The 17,800-nt window shown below is 34.9% G+C and overlaps 1 long non-coding RNA gene, 1 other non-coding gene and 1 pseudogene across 2 annotated transcripts; all 3 read left to right on the top strand.

Annotated features, from left to right (window-relative positions):
• Positions 1-6,707: 6,707 nt before the first annotated feature.
• LOC128037712 (uncharacterized) lies at positions 6,708-9,401 on the top strand. Its single transcript, XR_008193413.1, has 2 exons — positions 6,708-8,620; positions 8,730-9,401. It is a non-coding gene; the product is annotated as an uncharacterized LOC128037712 (long non-coding RNA).
• Positions 8,270-8,465, top strand: LOC128037721 (U2 spliceosomal RNA). The gene has a single exon (XR_008193419.1). It is a non-coding gene; the product is annotated as a U2 spliceosomal RNA (small nuclear RNA).
• Positions 8,937-9,104, top strand: LOC128037720 (U2 spliceosomal RNA; annotated as a pseudogene).
• Positions 9,402-17,800: the final 8,399 nt, after the last annotated feature.

Here is a 17,800-nt window from a genome sequence, read left to right on the forward strand (position 1 = left end):
ACCTGCGAAGAATAAATGTGAAAGCGCTGGACCAGATCGGGACAACCATATCGGACACCATTGCCTAGCATGAATATTAAACTTTACGCAATATCCAAATCATTCTATACACAAGATGAACAAGTATGGTGACAGAGGACATCCCTGCCTAACTCTTCTTGCTAGACGACATTTTTGTGTTGGATCCCCATTCCACAAAATCTGCATAGAAGAACTCGTAATTGTTGACATAATAACATTTATAAGAAATCCAGGGATACCTACAGCATGGGGTGAAGCTTCAATAAATTCCCACCTAACTCGATCGTAAGCTTTTTCCAAGTTTATTTTGATGGCCATCCACTTCCTGTTCTTTTGTTTTCTTCTTATGGAGTGAATTACTTTTTGGGCCACAATAATGTTGTCAATAATATTTCTGCCTGCAATGAACCCTGCCTGCTCCAAAGCGATGATCTTAGGGAATACCACTTTGAACCAATTGGCGATGACCTTCATTACCAGTTTATAGAGAACTGAACATAAGCTTATCAGTCTAAATTGGACAAAACTCTCCAGATTAGCAAGCTTTAGTATAAGGACAATAAGCGAATTATTGAACTCTGGGTCAACAGTGTGTTAAGGAAAGACCTTCTAAACTCAATCACTAACTGCACCCCAACCAAGTGAGTTTAGAAGAATAATACATAGAAACCATCACTTCCCGGTGCTTTTAAAGGTGCCATGTCCAACAGTGTTGCCTTAATTTCTTTGTAATGACCCAAAATTCACGGGCATCGGAAAAGTATAATATCGGGCCTCCGTCTTAGTAAACTGAGTCTGGAAATAATTATTTGAAATATTTACTAGACTAGTTGTGTATTTAATTAGGTTTTAGAAAGGTGAATTTATCTTAATTAAGAGTAATTAGGAAAAAGGATTAAAATGAATAAAGGGTAAAAGTCTAATTATAAATTAAAAGAAAATAAAAGGGACTAAATAGGTAAATAAGCCAATGGCTTAAGAATAGGCGGTAATACATGGGAAAAATCTTAGATATTTATATTATTTATTTATATAATATATAAATTAATTGTAAAGTATATTATTAAATTAATTATATTATAAATATTATATTAAGAAATAAATTAAATAAGGACAAATGTATAGTGATGATAATAGACAAGTGGGTGGTGTTGGTAAATACATGTGTAATAATAATAAACATATGTATTTAAGAATAAAATATATTACTTATTAATTAAGTAAATATATTATTATATTGTTATAATTAAAACAACAAAGTAAATAAAAGAAAGTAAAGAAATAAAAACAAAAGAAAAGAAACAGAATAGAAAGAACAAACAAACAGAGAGGCAAACGAAACAGGGGAAGAAAGAAGGAAAAAGAAAGAAAAGGGAAAATAAATTTTAAAGCTTGGAGTTAATTTGGTAAGTCAATTAAGCCCTTTTATTTAGTTTTGATGATTTAGAAGTTTTAAAACAAAGTTTTGATGAAATTAAGTTGATATTTTGGAAGTTTATAGTTTTTTTAAGCATGATTCATGTTGAATAAATTGTTGAATTAGGGATTTAATTGAATAAATTTCAAGTTAGAATTGATAAAAGGATTAATTATAAAAGAAACTATAAGTTTTATGTGTTAGGGACTAAATTGGGAAAATTCGAAATTAGGAAAATATGCTGAAATTTTAATAGTTAAATTTAAGTTTGGATGAAATTTGAATAGAAATAGAGTGTGAACTGAATTAGGAAAGTAAGTGAATTTAGTTAGGATTAAATTGAGAATAATGAAGAAATTGAATAGAAATTTAATTATTTATCATAATTAGTGTTGAAATTAATAGTATAAATTATTATTATTTTCGTAGCTAACAAAGAACCCGAGGCATCGGCATCAAAAGGAAAATGGAAAGCTATCGAGGACTAAAGCGGGAGATTACGGTTTGTATTACTATAATTCAAGTTATTTATTATTAAATGCTAAATTTTAATTTATGTGTCTAGTAAATGAAATGTGAGGTAAGTATTAATATTAGTATTAATATTAGTATTAATATTATTATTATTATTATTATTATTATTATTATTATTATTATTAGTAGGGAATTAAATTGAATAGTTGATATAAATTAATATTTGAATTGTTTGTTGATTGAAAGCAGGAAGTGAATTTGAATCAAATTGTGATTGATATTAAATTGAATGGAAATGTATTGAGTTGTGAAAATGTGTGAATTGCGGATTAATTATTGATCGAAAGGTGGAAAAATGATTGAATTGAAAATGTGAGAAATTGTGATTGAATTGAGGTTATATGTGATTTAAATACCCTATTAACTAGTCGGGCTGAGTCGGATATAGTTGGCATGCCATAGGATTGGAAGAGTCAGGGATACTTTGACCTCGAGTCGATGAGACACTGGGTGTCACAATATTTCTTCGGATAGTTTCGATGAGGTACTGGGTACCAACTTACTTCGGCTTGGCCGATGAGACACTGGGTGTCAACTATTGCTTCGAACTATCCGATGAGGCACTGGGTGCCATTCTGGTGTGTTTGGTTGGATCCGTGTATCCGCCAAAGTCCGAGTTTTGTTAATAGGGTAAATGATGAAATGATAAACCGAACGAGTTGGTCAAACGAGCTATTGAAATGATATGAAAAAGTTGAATTGTGAATCGAAATATGAAATGAGATTGAGAAATGAACCTAAGGTTCATGATTTGTTCAAACTCAAATTGTGGATATACGATATTGGTTGATGAATTGCTATTGTTGAGATATTGAATTTAAATTGTATATACGAATTATGCATTACATGTTTAAATATTGTTATAATTTGAATTATGGTAATACCACTTGAGTATGAAATACTCGTGTCTGATTGTTTCCGTCGTGCAGTCGATAGAAGTGAAAGGTCCGGTTGACATCCAGTTAATCCCGACTTGACATAACTTTGGTGATGTATATTTTCCTTTGGGTAATGTGGCATGTACATAGGATGTGTATAAAGGTTGTTATGTTTTTAATATAAATGGTTAAAAAATGTTAGTATTAAAAGTTTATGAATTATTATGAAAGAAGTTTATCTATTTTGATTTATTTATTACCTTGTTAAATTTTAAATTGATATTATGTTGATTGAGTTTGATTAGAAATATTTAGAATAGAAAATGTGAATGTGAAATGAATTGGTTGATTGGTTATATTTGAAAATGATATGGTTTTAAATTGCGGGGGTTTGATGTAAAATAAGCGAAATCTTTAGAAATTTTTCTAAAATGAATGAAATCAATTAGTAAAATTTATAACAATTTATGAATTATTTTAATAGGTTGGTTATTTATTTAAGAATTATTTTTAAATTGCTTGGTATGTCCGATAATGCCTCGTAACCCTGTTCCGGTGACGGTTTGGAGTTAGGGGGTGTTACATTCTTCCTTTGAAACCATTCTTCCTAAATAATCTAGCCTCAGAAAGGGACTAACTGATAACACTAGCATCTGACTCGATTTTTCCCCATACAATCTTTGAAAAAACTTAATAGCCTCACCTTGAAGATCATCTTCATCATATAACAATTCTCTATTTTCATTTTTTTTAGACACGTGATCCGGTTATGCTTCATTCTTTGCAGCGTGTGGGCATGAAATAACTTGGTATTACGGTCTCCTAAATGAAACCAATCGTGTCTAGCTCTTTGTTTCCACAACAACTCTTTATGATGTAGGACTTTCTCAATCTCCTCTCGAATCTGAAATTTAGACTGAACCAAATTATCTGAATCTGATCTTTCAAGAGCTTTGTAAATCTGAGCAAGTTTCTATATCAACTGTCTTTTGCGAACATATAAGTGTCCATACACCGTCTTATTTCAATTTTTTATGGACATGGTAAACCAAGAGATAGGCTTAGCCATATTTCCGTTAAAGTTCCAATTATTTCTAACAAAATTAGTAAAACTGGGATGCTCCACCCAACCAGCCAAAAGCCTGAACGGACGCCCCGTAGGCATAAGACTAAGAAAAAGTAAAAGAGGTCTATGATCAGATTTCAATCTAAGAAGGTGCATGACCAAACTGTGAGGGAAAGCATTACCCCAAGCAAAATTCCCTATAGCTCTATCGAAACTCTTAAAAATACCCCCTATGCCATGTATAATTAAGACCCTAAAAGCCCAAATCATGTAATCCAACCTCTTCAAGGAAATTATTAAAAAGCAAACACCTCCTCGCTTCCTATCGTCTTCCTCTCTTTTCATTGGAAGACAACATAGCATTAAAATCACTGATCGCAAGCCCTGGAATAGAATTTCTGGAATGACCAATTTGAGATCTTCCTACAGACTCTTCTCCGTCTATGATATAGGCAGCGGATTAGGATCGAAAAGCTTCTAATTTGTGGATTTAACTTAAGGCGCTAGACCGACTTGACTAGAAAATTGTAGCTTTAATACCAAATGTATTTTCAGATTCTTAAACCTAAAAAATAAGAACTTGAAGTGCTTAGATTCAAGGAAAGCAAATAAATAAAATAAACAAGTAAAACTAAAGAAGAGATGAAAAAGATGATGGGTGGAAAGAAATGAAGATGGGATATGGAGTATGAATGATTGAATGGACGCCCTAAGAAACCTTTGGAACAAGAGATCCAACTCCCTTCAATCAGTTCTAATCTTCCCTCCAAGAAAGAGCTCTTTGTGAGTCGAAGCTTGAAGACAATCTCCAACAATCTAAGAAGATTGTGTTAAACAACTTCTAAAACAGTCAAGAAACAAATCTTGGAAAAAGGAACTCAAAATTTTTTTTTAATAAAAAACTCACAATTTGTCCTAAAGATAGTGGATAACACTCATTTTTATACTACAAAGAGGTTGAATAAAATAGAAACAAATCCTTAAAATTGTGGAAGACAAATGCCCACAATTTAGCCAAACAAATCCCTAAAATTATGGAAGACAAATGCCTACAAATTAGCCAAACAAATCCATAAAATTGTGAAAGACAAATGCCTACAATTTAGCCAAACAAATCCATAAAATTGTGAAAGGTAACTTGACTTGACCAAGCTTATTAATTGGGCCATTAACAAATTGGGACAAACTAAAATTGAAAATTAAACTAAGTCCTAAAGTGATCCAAATAGACTCTAGTTAAAACTTTAAGATGGGCTTATGGACGTCCTTATGGGCTGATTTTGGATGTTGGATCTGCTCATTGCAAGATTGGGCTTGTTTAAGCTTATCAGTGTGATCCATTTCGTTCCAACTCCAAAATGTGGTTTCTTAGACCAAGATTCATAATCTTGTTTTCTTTGAACTCTTGGATCTTCATATATGATGGAATTGGGTCAAGAAAGTGAATCTTGGTCTCATTTTTCCTTTGATTAAGTTTTTAGGGTCTTCATCAGAAACTCTTGGACTACTATATTCAATCTGGACTTGATTTGCTTAGCTTTCAATCTTGTAATAGGACCTTGAGGTAGAGTTAGCCCATCATTTCCATGCTCCCTTGATTGGGCATTGATGCTCCCATCAACTTATCTTGACTCCCATACACAAAAGCAATTAGAATGGGTTGTGAATTATTACCTTTAAGGACTCGTAACAAGATAAATTGTGGATGATTACACATTATCTTTACTTGGACCGAATCCTTCCAACCAACCCAAATACCACCAGTGAAACCAATCGCCTCCACTTGATGGGAATGTTGAAATCTTAGCTTCTCAATGATTCTATTTGCCATATCACTATGACTTTTGTCTCAAGTAGACTCACAATATTAGGGTTATGCTCCTTATAATACTCTCAAAAAATCTGCAGGAATTTGACACTCGCACAACCCTGACAATTCTAAGAAAAAATTGTTAAATTCATAAGGAAAGGATGAGAGGGAAAACCAAACCTTACTATTTGAGGCTCATGGATTTAATTGGGTGCTAATTAGCTCGACTATCGAATTCAATGATTCCATTAAAGGAACCTTAGAATTACTAGTAACTTTAAATCGTTCCCCACAATCTCTAATTGTCCGATTAAGTCTCTTTCCACTACGCATTTGGCTACTTCTGATCTCAAAACCACATCCCTTAAATATGATAGATGTATCACAGTCCCAATTATGAATTTCACCACTGCCTAAACTTCTCTCATTTAGGCCATTGTTGTTATTTTTAAAGATGACTGCTGAGTGTTTTCCAATATTCAAAACCACATCATTTAACTTAACCATCATTTCTTCCGTACCTTCAAAAATGGGATTAAGACAAGAAACAATCATTGAGGAAGAATTAACAAAATTATTAGAAGCATTAAAAATTCTAGAACCTATCGGGGGTTTGTTTGCAATGGAATTTCCATTATTAATAGAACTCTCTGGACTATTGCTTTGAAGAGGGCCACCGGGTGCTAAAAATCCTTCTTGTCTCCTACACATCTAGCTTATTGCCTACAAAATCTGCCTTGTAATTTCTCAAAATGGGTTTTGCGTTTAATATGCGTGCCTCAACAGGCCCGCTACTTAAAAGGGAAGGCCCAACGCACTCAACAGGATTTTCCCCAGAGCTTTAAAACTTGGTCCAAGCAACTCACAACCCACTTTAACCAAAGAAGCTTCCCCATTTCCCATTGGACTCAAAGTCCCGACTTCATTTTCATTTATTTTAATTCCAATCAAACTTTCCCCTTTCATTAAAATAGGGTTTCCTTGAAAATCATCCCCTCCTACGAGCCAACCCTTTTTCCTTAACCCCTACTGCTTTTCCAGATTCTTCCTTACTCGTCTCACCCTCCAAGCCTACCTTACTCGCCTTACCCCCAAGCCATCCGATGTTAGCGGATTAGATAGTGTACCAAATCTGGATCCCTATCCTTTTTCCCCCTCAAATCAACTTTCCTATTACCATTGACCCTTGAGTTTCGCCTAATTTTCCTCTCATCCACCATCCATGGCCCATTGATTGCGCTGTCCCCTCCACTTGCTGCCTGATTTAGAGCAGATTCCCCCCGCTCTTTTTCCACGGTCAACCTCTGCTCCGATAATGAACAGATTTCTTTCGTGTGTCCATACTTCCCACATTTGAAACAAATCATGGGAAGTGATTCATATTGAACCTTCTCAAGAGCTCCATTAACCATGACTTGTGACACAAGGGGCTTGTCAAGATTCACATAAACGACAATTCTTGTGAATTGGCCTCTAGTTCTGTTGTCTATGTTGAAGTCCAATCTGGCTACCTTCGCTATAGTCCCTCTATTTCTTCAAGAATCCTTTTTTTTATAAGAAACCTGAGAGTCTTGGTAGACATATCCAAGCCATCACCATGCTTGGATATGGTTGTAACGGATTAAACTCTTTGGTCCAAGGTTGGACAATCAAGTATTGCCCATAGATTATTCAAGGGCCTTGCGATAATACCTTCTCAAAAAAGTCTGTACGCTGAAACTTTGCCAAGTAATATTTGTTTTCTATATCCATAAGATGAAAGGGTTTAGAGGGTCTCCAAAGGCTACTAATCCGATTGTTTAAAGCTCCATAGTCGATGTTCCTACCTAGCAGTTTCAGAACCACCGTAGTTTCCATTTCCTTAAAAAGGATTCATTGAATCCTATCAGAAAAATCTTTGCAGGAATCCATTGATAGTAGATCTGTTAATATCTCCTTCCAGAAATTCAAGATCATCATCATCCCCCATGCCAGAATTTGTCATCGCCGTTTTAGCAATATTACCGGTTCCAATCCCCATTAGTTTGTCCTTCCATGATAGATTTGGGGTCGGCCTTGGGTCAACCGTCATTTCTGTGTTCGCCTCACCGTTGGTCTCTTCCTTCTTAGTATTTCTATCCACATCTTCTTGAGAACCTTCACCATCATCTACTTCCAGATGATTCCCATCACCACCGGATTCCAGAGAAATTTCCATTTTGTTCCAAATAAAAAGTCTTGAAACAAGATAATCAGTATTCTAAAATCCAATTGCTGCTTCTTTGAGCAAAGCCAAAATCCCATTCCTGGCGTGATTTACAAATTGCAAATGTAGCTTTTGTTTTTCAAAGTTTTGATCGTTAGAAAAGTGGTTTTATTGTTGAATTAATTAGCTTAAGCATGCTTCTTTCAATGTTAAATTTGTTTGTTTGATGCAACTACGGAAACTAAATCTTTGCTGGGATGGTGCCTTGCTCCTTCGCATAAGATCCCACATCAAGGAGCGTACGCAAGAAGAGGCGAGTAGCAGGTTTTAAATATCGCGATGCTTGACAGAGATGAGCATACCTTTCTCGGCCTTTTGGCTAAGATCAAGTGTAGTATCTGTTCTTATCAGTTTAATATCTGATACGTGGGCCATTGGCTCACATGATATTAAATTTATTTTTGAAGGGGGAGAGTCCATCACAATAGCTTGCTACTGGGGCTCTCGGGCGTCGCCCAGGCTTTGCACTATAGCTCGGGTCTGGCGCACTCCACCCAATTCCAGTTCCAATATTTGTAATTATTTCTGCAAGGTACAAAGTTAATGGACAATTATGATCAATAAACCAGCTATGATTAAAGAAATTTTCCGCTCTTGTTGTAAAGTTCCAGGCATGTTGCTTTCGAGTTTCACAAATTGTTCTTTAATGGTAAGCTTGATTGTTGATTTCACTTGGGGAATAAAATGAGTCACTTTAGCCTTTCGTTGGGCAGAGTCATAATCCTATTCGTGGTGTGTTTTACAAATTGCAAATGCAGTGGTTTTCTTGTTGAAAGGTGCCTTGGTTGTTGATTCAAATCCGAAGTGGCCCAGAACCAGTCTATTCAGGAGGGGTTCAGTCTTTGTAGGAAAACCAGTAGGCGGCTCTTCTATAGCTGATTTGCATAAAATCCCACATCAGGAAGAGTACGAAAGAACAGGCGAGAAGCAGGCTTTAAATTGCCCGATGCTTGATGTGTAAAAGCATACCTTTCTTGGCCTTTAGGCTAAGATCAAGTGTAGTATCTGTTCTTATCAGTTTAGTATCTGATATTAAATTTATTTTTTGAGTGGGAGAGTCATCACAGTAGCTTGCGCACCACACCTAATTCCAGTTCTAAAAGTTACACTTATCCATGCAAGGGATAAATTTATCGTTGAAGATAATTAGTTGTGGCAACGATGCTTACAAGTCAAAGCAGTGATGGCCTAATCTGGTTCGTGATCGAGCACTGAGAATGACCTGAATCTAGACACCTTGGATAATGTTCAATATAAGACCCTGAATTCATGTGCTTGGAATGTGGCAATTTGTAATTCTTTTTTCTTGTTTTGGTATTTCCATTTGACTTTGCAAGGTAATGTTAACAGAACATAATTAACTTGTTAATTCAACCAATCATTGCCTATTTCTATTAATAATAATAGTGTTACTGTCGTGAACCATAAAACATTGCTTTCAAGTATATATTTTGAAATGACTCAAAAGACTTATTACAATGGAAATAGAAATGATGAAATCCAGAGAGACAAATCACTTATTACACAATCAAACACAGTTTTTGGGTAAGACAACATGAAACATCATCCAAACCACACCATTAAACGTTGAACGCAATGAAAGTAGAGTTTCGGAAATCGGGATTTGCCAACACATAATTTTCAATAGCTTTCAAAAGAAGGGCTCTTCTCGGATGCTACCTTGATTTGGAGCATTAGGTCTGGAGAGATCTTATTAATGTCAACCAATGGTGTAAAAGGTGGTAGTTACCTTAATACTTGTTCCTCCATCTGCTGCTGTTACTGTTAAACAATAATATAAGTTTGATGGTTAGTTTGTTAGTTTGTTATGCAATCTGTTAAGCAGTTGGTTAGGAGCTATGATTCTCACATGTGTATATAATCCTCATCAATGTGTTCATTCAAGATAAGGAATAAAGACTAAAGAATTATACTATACTTTTATTTCTGTACATACATATTTTGTGGTATCTTACATGGTATCAGTCTGCATGCGAAATACGAAGCATCGCGAATCGTCTTTTTGCTGCCTCAACCAGTGCAAAAGTTTCTCACATTAAGCATGATCTTCACTCTACAAAGAAGGGTGTGTTAACTGTGAAAGAGTATATTGCAAAAATAGAAAATATATGTGCTTTACTTGCAGCCTCTGGATCGGCGGTGTCAGAATCCAAAAAGCTGGAAGTCATTTTGGCTAGACTCTCGTCGGATTTTGATGCAGTATTGACCTTGGCCTTTTTCTCGACGGAGCCTCTTCCCTTTCGGCGTTTAGTCGATGTTCTCATGGAGGTCGAAAATCGACAGATGCGGGTGGCGCGTGAGGTTCCCATGCATGCTCATCTAGTTGAACCGCCTGTGGTTGCTGCAATAGTTGATTCGGTTTCAAGCGATGTGCGTGGAGGACGTGCTACAATGGGTCGCAAGGGTGTGGTTTTTGGTCACGATTGTAGTGTCAAATCTGCAATAGATTTGGTCATATGGCGCAGCGGTGTTTCTATCTATCCAATCGGTCCTACAATGGCCCAAATGCTTCCACCACGGTGCAATTTTCGACGGCTTCCACGCATAATACACAGGGGTTACAAGGTTTTGGTTTGTTGGATGGTTTTGGGTTTGGTGATTTCTAGCGAGGCTGGTCGTCTTTTTCGAATCGGGAGATGTATTCGTCGCATGCTAGGGAATTTTACCCTAATGGAGCTGATTATGGGGTTGAGTTAACTGGTGGGTCAAGAGGTCATTGGTTTGGGTCTGTTGGTGGCCCATCTGAGTGTTATGATAGGCGTATCATGCAGAATGATGTGGGGCATGTTGTGGGCCAGCGGTCTGTACTGCATGTTGGGCCTTCTGCTGCAACATACAGGCTGAGTTATGCAGGCCAGTCTATTGGACCTGTTTTTGGACAAAATAGTGGGCAGTTTCAAGTGCAGTTTGCTAGGCAGCGTTTTGGGCCGAATGCAGGCTAGTCTGTTGGACATGTTTTTGGACAAAATAATGGGCTGACTGTAGGCCAGTATATTGAGCCTGTTAGTGGGCAAAATAATGGGTCGATCAATGCTAGTAAAAATTTTGGAATCAGTTCTCTTGGGCCTAATGCTAATTCTGTTGATTTTGAAGGCTCTATGCGTCATAATGCTCCTAAAGTTTGGTGGCGAACTAAACCAAGAGCACGCGTATTTGATTTTGATTCCTCACAGTGTGTTGGGCTACCCCGAATTCTTGATTTTCATGCATTTGATTTTTTAGATGCCACACAGTATGATTCTAATTTTGGTAATACTAACTCATGTGTTCCTATGCCGATAGGAACCTCATCATGGTATCCAGAATTAGGGGCCACTCATCATGTGTGTTAGAATGCGTCTGGTTTACATACCTCCACTCCATATATAGGCACTTCTTCTCTTTTAATGGGAAATGGGGCTCCTACTAAAATTTCATCTATTGGGAATATTGTTTTACCAACAATGAAAAAGTTATTGCATCTTTCTAATGTTTTGTGCGTGCCAAGTATCCGTAAAAATCTTATGTTTGTTTCTCAATTTGCTGTTGACAACAATGTATTTTTTGAATTTCACCCCTCTTATTGTGTTGTTAAGGACATTCAGACATAGGAAATTTTACTGCGGGGCCAAGTTCGTGATGTTCTCTGTCAGTTTTCGGCTGGTTCGTTTGTTCATTCTGATGTCATTCCTTCTATCAACAACACTAGGATCCAAGATTCTCGATTGAATGATGATGATGTCTTTTCACTGTGGCATAAAAGACTTGGTCACCCTTATTCTGCGATTGTTAAACTTGTACTTGACAAGTGTCAAATTGCTTCAAATAAAAAATGTCTTGATAATGTTTGTATTGCTTGTCAGAAAGGGAAATCACATAAGTTGCCTTTTTCACTCTCTACCACTGAATATGTTGCATTGTTTGAATTGGTTGTCTATGACTGCGGCGGTAATATGTATTGTGTGTCGTTTGTTGACATGTGTAGTCGGTTTACCTAGGTTTATGGGATTAAGCTTAAATCACAAGCAGTTGAGTGTTTTATTCAGTTTTAGAAAATGGTCAGCACTCAGTTTGGGAAGACTATTAAGAAATTTCAAAGTGATTGGGGCGGTGAGTTTCATGCTTTTGCTTCAATTCTAGCTAGCCATGGGATTCTTCATCGTCTTTCCTGCCCTCACACTTCAGAACAAAATGGCGTTGCTAAGCGCAAACACAGGCACATTGTGGAAACTGGTCTTACACTTTTGGCTCAGGCAAATCTATCTATGAATTATTGGGGATATGCATTCTGCGGTGTTGTGCATCTTATTTATCTGTTGCCCACGTCAATTTTGAAAGGTCAATCTCCGTATTAGATTCTTTATGGTCGTGAGCCTAGGTATGATCACTTAAGGGTGTTTGGTTATTGTTGCTTCCTGTATTTACGTCATTTTGTGTCACACAAGTTGGATTTTCACTTACAGCCATGTACGTTTCTAGGGTATAGCTCTTAGCATAAGGGTTATTATTGTCTCACTCTAGAGGGTAAAGTTGTTATTTCTCGTCATGTTATGTTTGATGAACGTCAGTTTCTATTTCATTTGTCTGAATTGCCCACTGTTAAGTCATCTTCTCATTTTTTATATATGTTCCAGTCATTCGAACTTCTTCTGTCTAGTCTACTGCACAACCTAGCAGCATCATTGTCCCATCACCGACTGTACCTTTACCTTCTGATCTAGGTTGCAATTCTGATCTAGGTTGCAATTCTCATCGATCTGGTACATTTGAGTTGGCAAATATGCTTCATTCCCGTGAGTCCGTCACAGTTGGTTGCAGGCTGAATGTGGGAATAATATAAGGGAGCATTGTCTTTCAAGTTCGTCTACAGAAGCTAGTCCGATTGGTCAATTCAGTGTATCTTCAATTATTCCTTCTCTTCCTACAGAGAATACACATACTATGGTTACTCGGTCTAAGGCAAGCATTTTTAAGCCTAAAGCTTTGACAGTTGATGTTATAGAATTTGAGCCTTGATCTATTCAGGAAGCTCTTGCTCATATAGAATGAAAGTTTGTAGTTCAAGCTGAATTTGATGCTTTAATGGCCTACTCTACCTAGGAGCTGGTTTTTCTACCTCCTGGTCGGAAAGTGATTGGATGTAAATGACTTTTCAAAATAAAAAAGAATCCTGATGGGTCAATTAGTCATCAAAAAGCTCAGTTAGTTGCAAATGGGTGTTCTTGGGTTCCTAGTTGTGACTTCAAAGAAACATTTAGACCATTGGTCAAACCTACTACTATTCGAACCATTTTGTCTGTTGCTGTGACTAATGGTTGGATACTTTGTCAAGTCGATGTAAACAATGCCTTTTTGAATAGAGACCTGATTGATGAAGTATTTATGCAGCAGCCTCCATGATATGTTCAATATGGACCAAATGGTGAGCCATTGGTGTGTCGTCTAAAAAAGGCTTTATACGAATTACGGCAAGCTCCCCGTGCCTAGTTTGAAACATTAAAACAATTTCTTATTTCTACTGGGTTTGTCTTGTCTAAAGCTGATGCCTCATTGTTTGTTAAAGTGTCAACCACGTCCACTGTTTATATCTTGGTTTATGTGGATGATATTGTTATTACTGGCAGTTCGACTGATGAAATAAATTGTTTTGTTCAGCAACTACATAACAAGTTATCTCTAAAGGATACGGGTGAGCTTCACTATTTTTGGGGGATTAAGGGCACTCAGTCCTCCACTGGTAGTCTTCATTTATGTTAGCGCAAATACATTCAAGACCTTCTTGACAGGAGTTCTCTGGCTAATACAAAAAGTGGTCATACACCGATGGTTAATTCATCAACTCTTTCTAAAGATGATCGTGATAGGCTTAATGATCCTACTGAATATAGAAGTTCGGCTAGTGCTCTTCAGTATGTGGTTCTGACTCGACCAGATATTGCCTATGCTATAAATTGTATATGTCAGTTCATGCATGCACCTACTACGATTCATTTGATAGCCTTAAAACGTATTCTGGGATATTTACATGGTACTGTTACTCATGGGCTGGTTTTTCGACGTTGCAACAGACTATCTTTGGTTGGATATGTTGATGCCAATTGGGGTCTTGACTTTGATGACCGTCGATCTACGACAGGGTTTTATGTTTACTTTGCCCATATGCATGTTTCATGGTGTTCTAAGAAACAACAAGTTGTATCTCAGTCAACGGTAGAGGCTAAGTATAGAAGTCTAGCTGCAGCTTCTAGTGACATTACTTGGTTAGTGTCTTTGTTACAAGAATTACAAATTGGTTCTGCTGATCCTCCTATAGTTTGGTGTGATAATTCAAGTGCGGTTGTCGTTACAGCCAATCCAGTCTTACACTCCAAATTCAAACATGTTGAACTTGATTTGTTTTTTGTCTGTGAAAAAGTGGCTAATGGGTCTCTTATTGTTGGTGAAGTGCATGCCTGTGATCAAGTTGTCGATATTCTTACTAAACCATTATTTGTCTCTTTGTTTACTCGTATTCAAAGTTTACTTCGGGTCATACCCGTGGAGAAGCTGGGTGAATGTTAAACAGTAATATAAGTTTGATGGTTAGTTTGTTAGTTTGTTATGCAGTTTGTTAAGCAGTTGGTTAGGAGCTATGATTCTCACATGTGTATATAATCATCATCAATGTTTTCATTCAAGATAAGGAATAAAGACTAAAGAATTATACTATACTTTTATTTCTTTGCATACATATTTTGTGGTATCTTACAGTTACAAACTTAGTCTCGTAGCTGATTTTCTCCACCACGTTGTTAAAAAAATCACTTTCGATCACAACATAAGTGTATATCAAGTTGTCTTTGTCTAATACATCGACTCTGTGTTTCGCATATGTGAATCCTTACCATGCATTTGATATCAACCAAATCGGACTTGCACGTAGGTATATGAAGATAACTAATATAACTACATCTGTTGGAACTAAGAATGTGAAATGAATGAAGTTATTAGTTTCTTGAGCTTGAGAGCTCGATACTTGTTGAGCAAACAAAACAGAATTGAGCTTGAAAGGAAAAAGAAAGCAAGAAAAGAGAATTTTATGATGAATTTTTCATTAACATTGAAAGATGGCATAATGCCTGTAATGACCCAAAATTCACAGGCATCAGAAAAGTATGATATCGGGCCTCCGTCTTAGTAAATTGAGTTCAAAAATAATTATTAGAAATATTTACGAGACTAGTTGTGTGTTTAATTAGGTTTTAGATAGGTGAATTTAGTCTAATTAAGAATAATTAGGAAAAGGATTAAATAGAGTAAAGGGTAAAAGTTTACTTACAGATTAAAAGAAAGTATAAAGGACCAAAATGGCAATTAAGCCAATTCACAAGTATGAAGCGACATAAGTGGGTAAGAGAAGATTTTATGTGATATTTTTTAATTTCATTAATAATCATTAAGGTTTAATATTAAATAATAAAATATATTTATTATTATTATTATTATTATATTATGAAATAAGTTAAACAAAGACAAATGTATAGAAGTGATTTAATACAAATGTATTGATAGAAGTATATACATTTGTAATAATTATATTAAATTATTAGATAGATATTTATTAGATAAATAATTAAATTATAAGATTTTTGTGTGATAAATAAAATAAATGATGACAAGTGTATGATATAGATGATATTATACAATTATAAATAAAATATATATGTACATTTATAATATTATCAATTGTTGTTAAATAGATTTTTATTAAATAAATAAAATAATTGACAAATAAATGGTATAAAATTTATACAAGTGTAATAAAATAAATATGTACAAATGTAATTAAACAATTGGTTTACTTAATATTTAAGCATAAGGTATTTTATATTAATATTATATTAATTATTTAGTAATTAAAAACAATAAAGCAAATAAAATAAAGTAAAAGAAAGAAACGGAGAAGAAAAAGAACAGAAGCTATTTCGAAACTGGGGAAAGGAAAGAAAGAAAGAAGAAAAAGAAAGAAAAAGGAAAATATGGTTTTAAAGCTTGGAGTTTAATTTGGTAAGTCAATTAAGCCCTTTTTCTTTTAGTTTTGATGTTTTAGAAGCTTTAGAGTAGAGTTTTGATGAAATTAAGTAGAGGTTTGGAAGTTTATAGGTTTTAAGCATGATTCATGTTGAATAAATTGTTAAATTAGGGATTTAATTGAATAAATTTTAAGTTAGAATTGATAAAAGGATTAAATTGTAAAAGAAACTATAAGTTTTATGTTTTAGGGACTAAATTGAGGGAAATTCGAAATTTGGAAAATATGCTGAAATTTTAATAATTAAATTTGAGTTTGGATGAAATTTGAATAGAAATAGAGTGTGAATTGAATTAGAAAAGTAAGAAAACTTATTTAGGATTAAATTGAGAACAAGGTAGGAATCGATTAGAAGTTCAATTATTTATTATAATTAGTGCTGTAATTAATAGTGTAAATTATTATTATTTTCGTAGCTAACAAAGAACCCGAGGCATCAGCATCAAGAGGAAAGGAGAAAGCTATCGAGGACAACAACGGGAGATTTACGGTTTGTATTACTATAATTCAAATTATTTATTATTAAATGCTATATTTAAATTTATATGTATGGTAAGTGAAATATATGGTAAGTATTATTATTAAGTTGAAAGAAATTCAATTGAATGATGAATATATGTTTGGCATTGAATTGAATATTGACTTGAAAAATGGAAAAGTGAATTTTGAATTGAATTGTGATTTGAAAGTGAAAAAGTGAAAAAGTGAAATTGAACTGAAATGTGAATTTGGAGACCCTATTAACTAGTCGGGCTGAGTCGGATATAGTTGGCATGCCATAGGATTGGAAGAGTTCAGCGATACTTCGACCTCGAGTCGATGAGACACTGGGTGTCACTATATTTCTTCGGATAGATTCGAGAGATATTGGGTACCAATTTTCTTCGGCTTTGCCGATGAGACACTGGGTGTCAACTATTGCTTCGAACTATCCGATGAGACACTGGGGGCCATACTGGAGTGTTTGGTTGGATCTGTGTATCCGCCAAAGTCCGAGTTTTGTTAATAGGGTAAATAATAAAATGATAAACTGAATGAGTTGTTCAATCGAGCTATTGAAATGAAATGAGAAGTCGAATTGTGAATTGAAATGTGATATGAGATTGAGAAATGAATCTAAGGTTCATGATGTGTCCAAGTTCCAAATTGTGGATATATGATATTAATTGATGAATTGTTATTGTGGAAATATGAAATGTGAGTTTAAATTTTTATGTATGATTTTATGCATTACATGTTTATTAATATTATAATTTGAATTATGGTAATACCACTGAGTATGAAATACTCAACGTACGGTTGTTTCTATGCGTAGGTCATTAGAGTTCAAGGTCCAGTTCAGCATCCAGAAAGATCCCCGACTCGATCAAGAGAATTTTGATGATGTATTTCTTCCTTTTGTTTAAGTGGCATGTACTAGGTGATTGAACACGAGTTGTATATATATAAATATGTATATGCTAAATGATCTTGGTTGTGAGTAAATGGTTATAATCTTTTGAATGATAAATAAAATAGTGAATCAATTTATTAAGCATGATTTAGTAGCGTTTTAAAGTATAAAATCATTGATTGAAATATTGGTATTGGTTTGTTTTTGGTTTTAAGTTTGCAGGGGGTTTTATGTAAAAATAAGTAGAAATATTGTCGAAATTTTAAAAAAAATGAAAAAAATGAATGAAGCCAATTAGCATAAATTTATATGAATTTATAATCATTTTATAATATGTTTGTTATTTATTTAAGAATTATTTGTAA

The sequence above is a fragment of the Gossypium raimondii genome, unplaced genomic scaffold, assembly GCF_025698545.1.
Source record: "Gossypium raimondii isolate GPD5lz unplaced genomic scaffold, ASM2569854v1 Contig00268, whole genome shotgun sequence".
NCBI classification, from domain to species: domain Eukaryota; kingdom Viridiplantae; phylum Streptophyta; class Magnoliopsida; order Malvales; family Malvaceae; genus Gossypium; species Gossypium raimondii.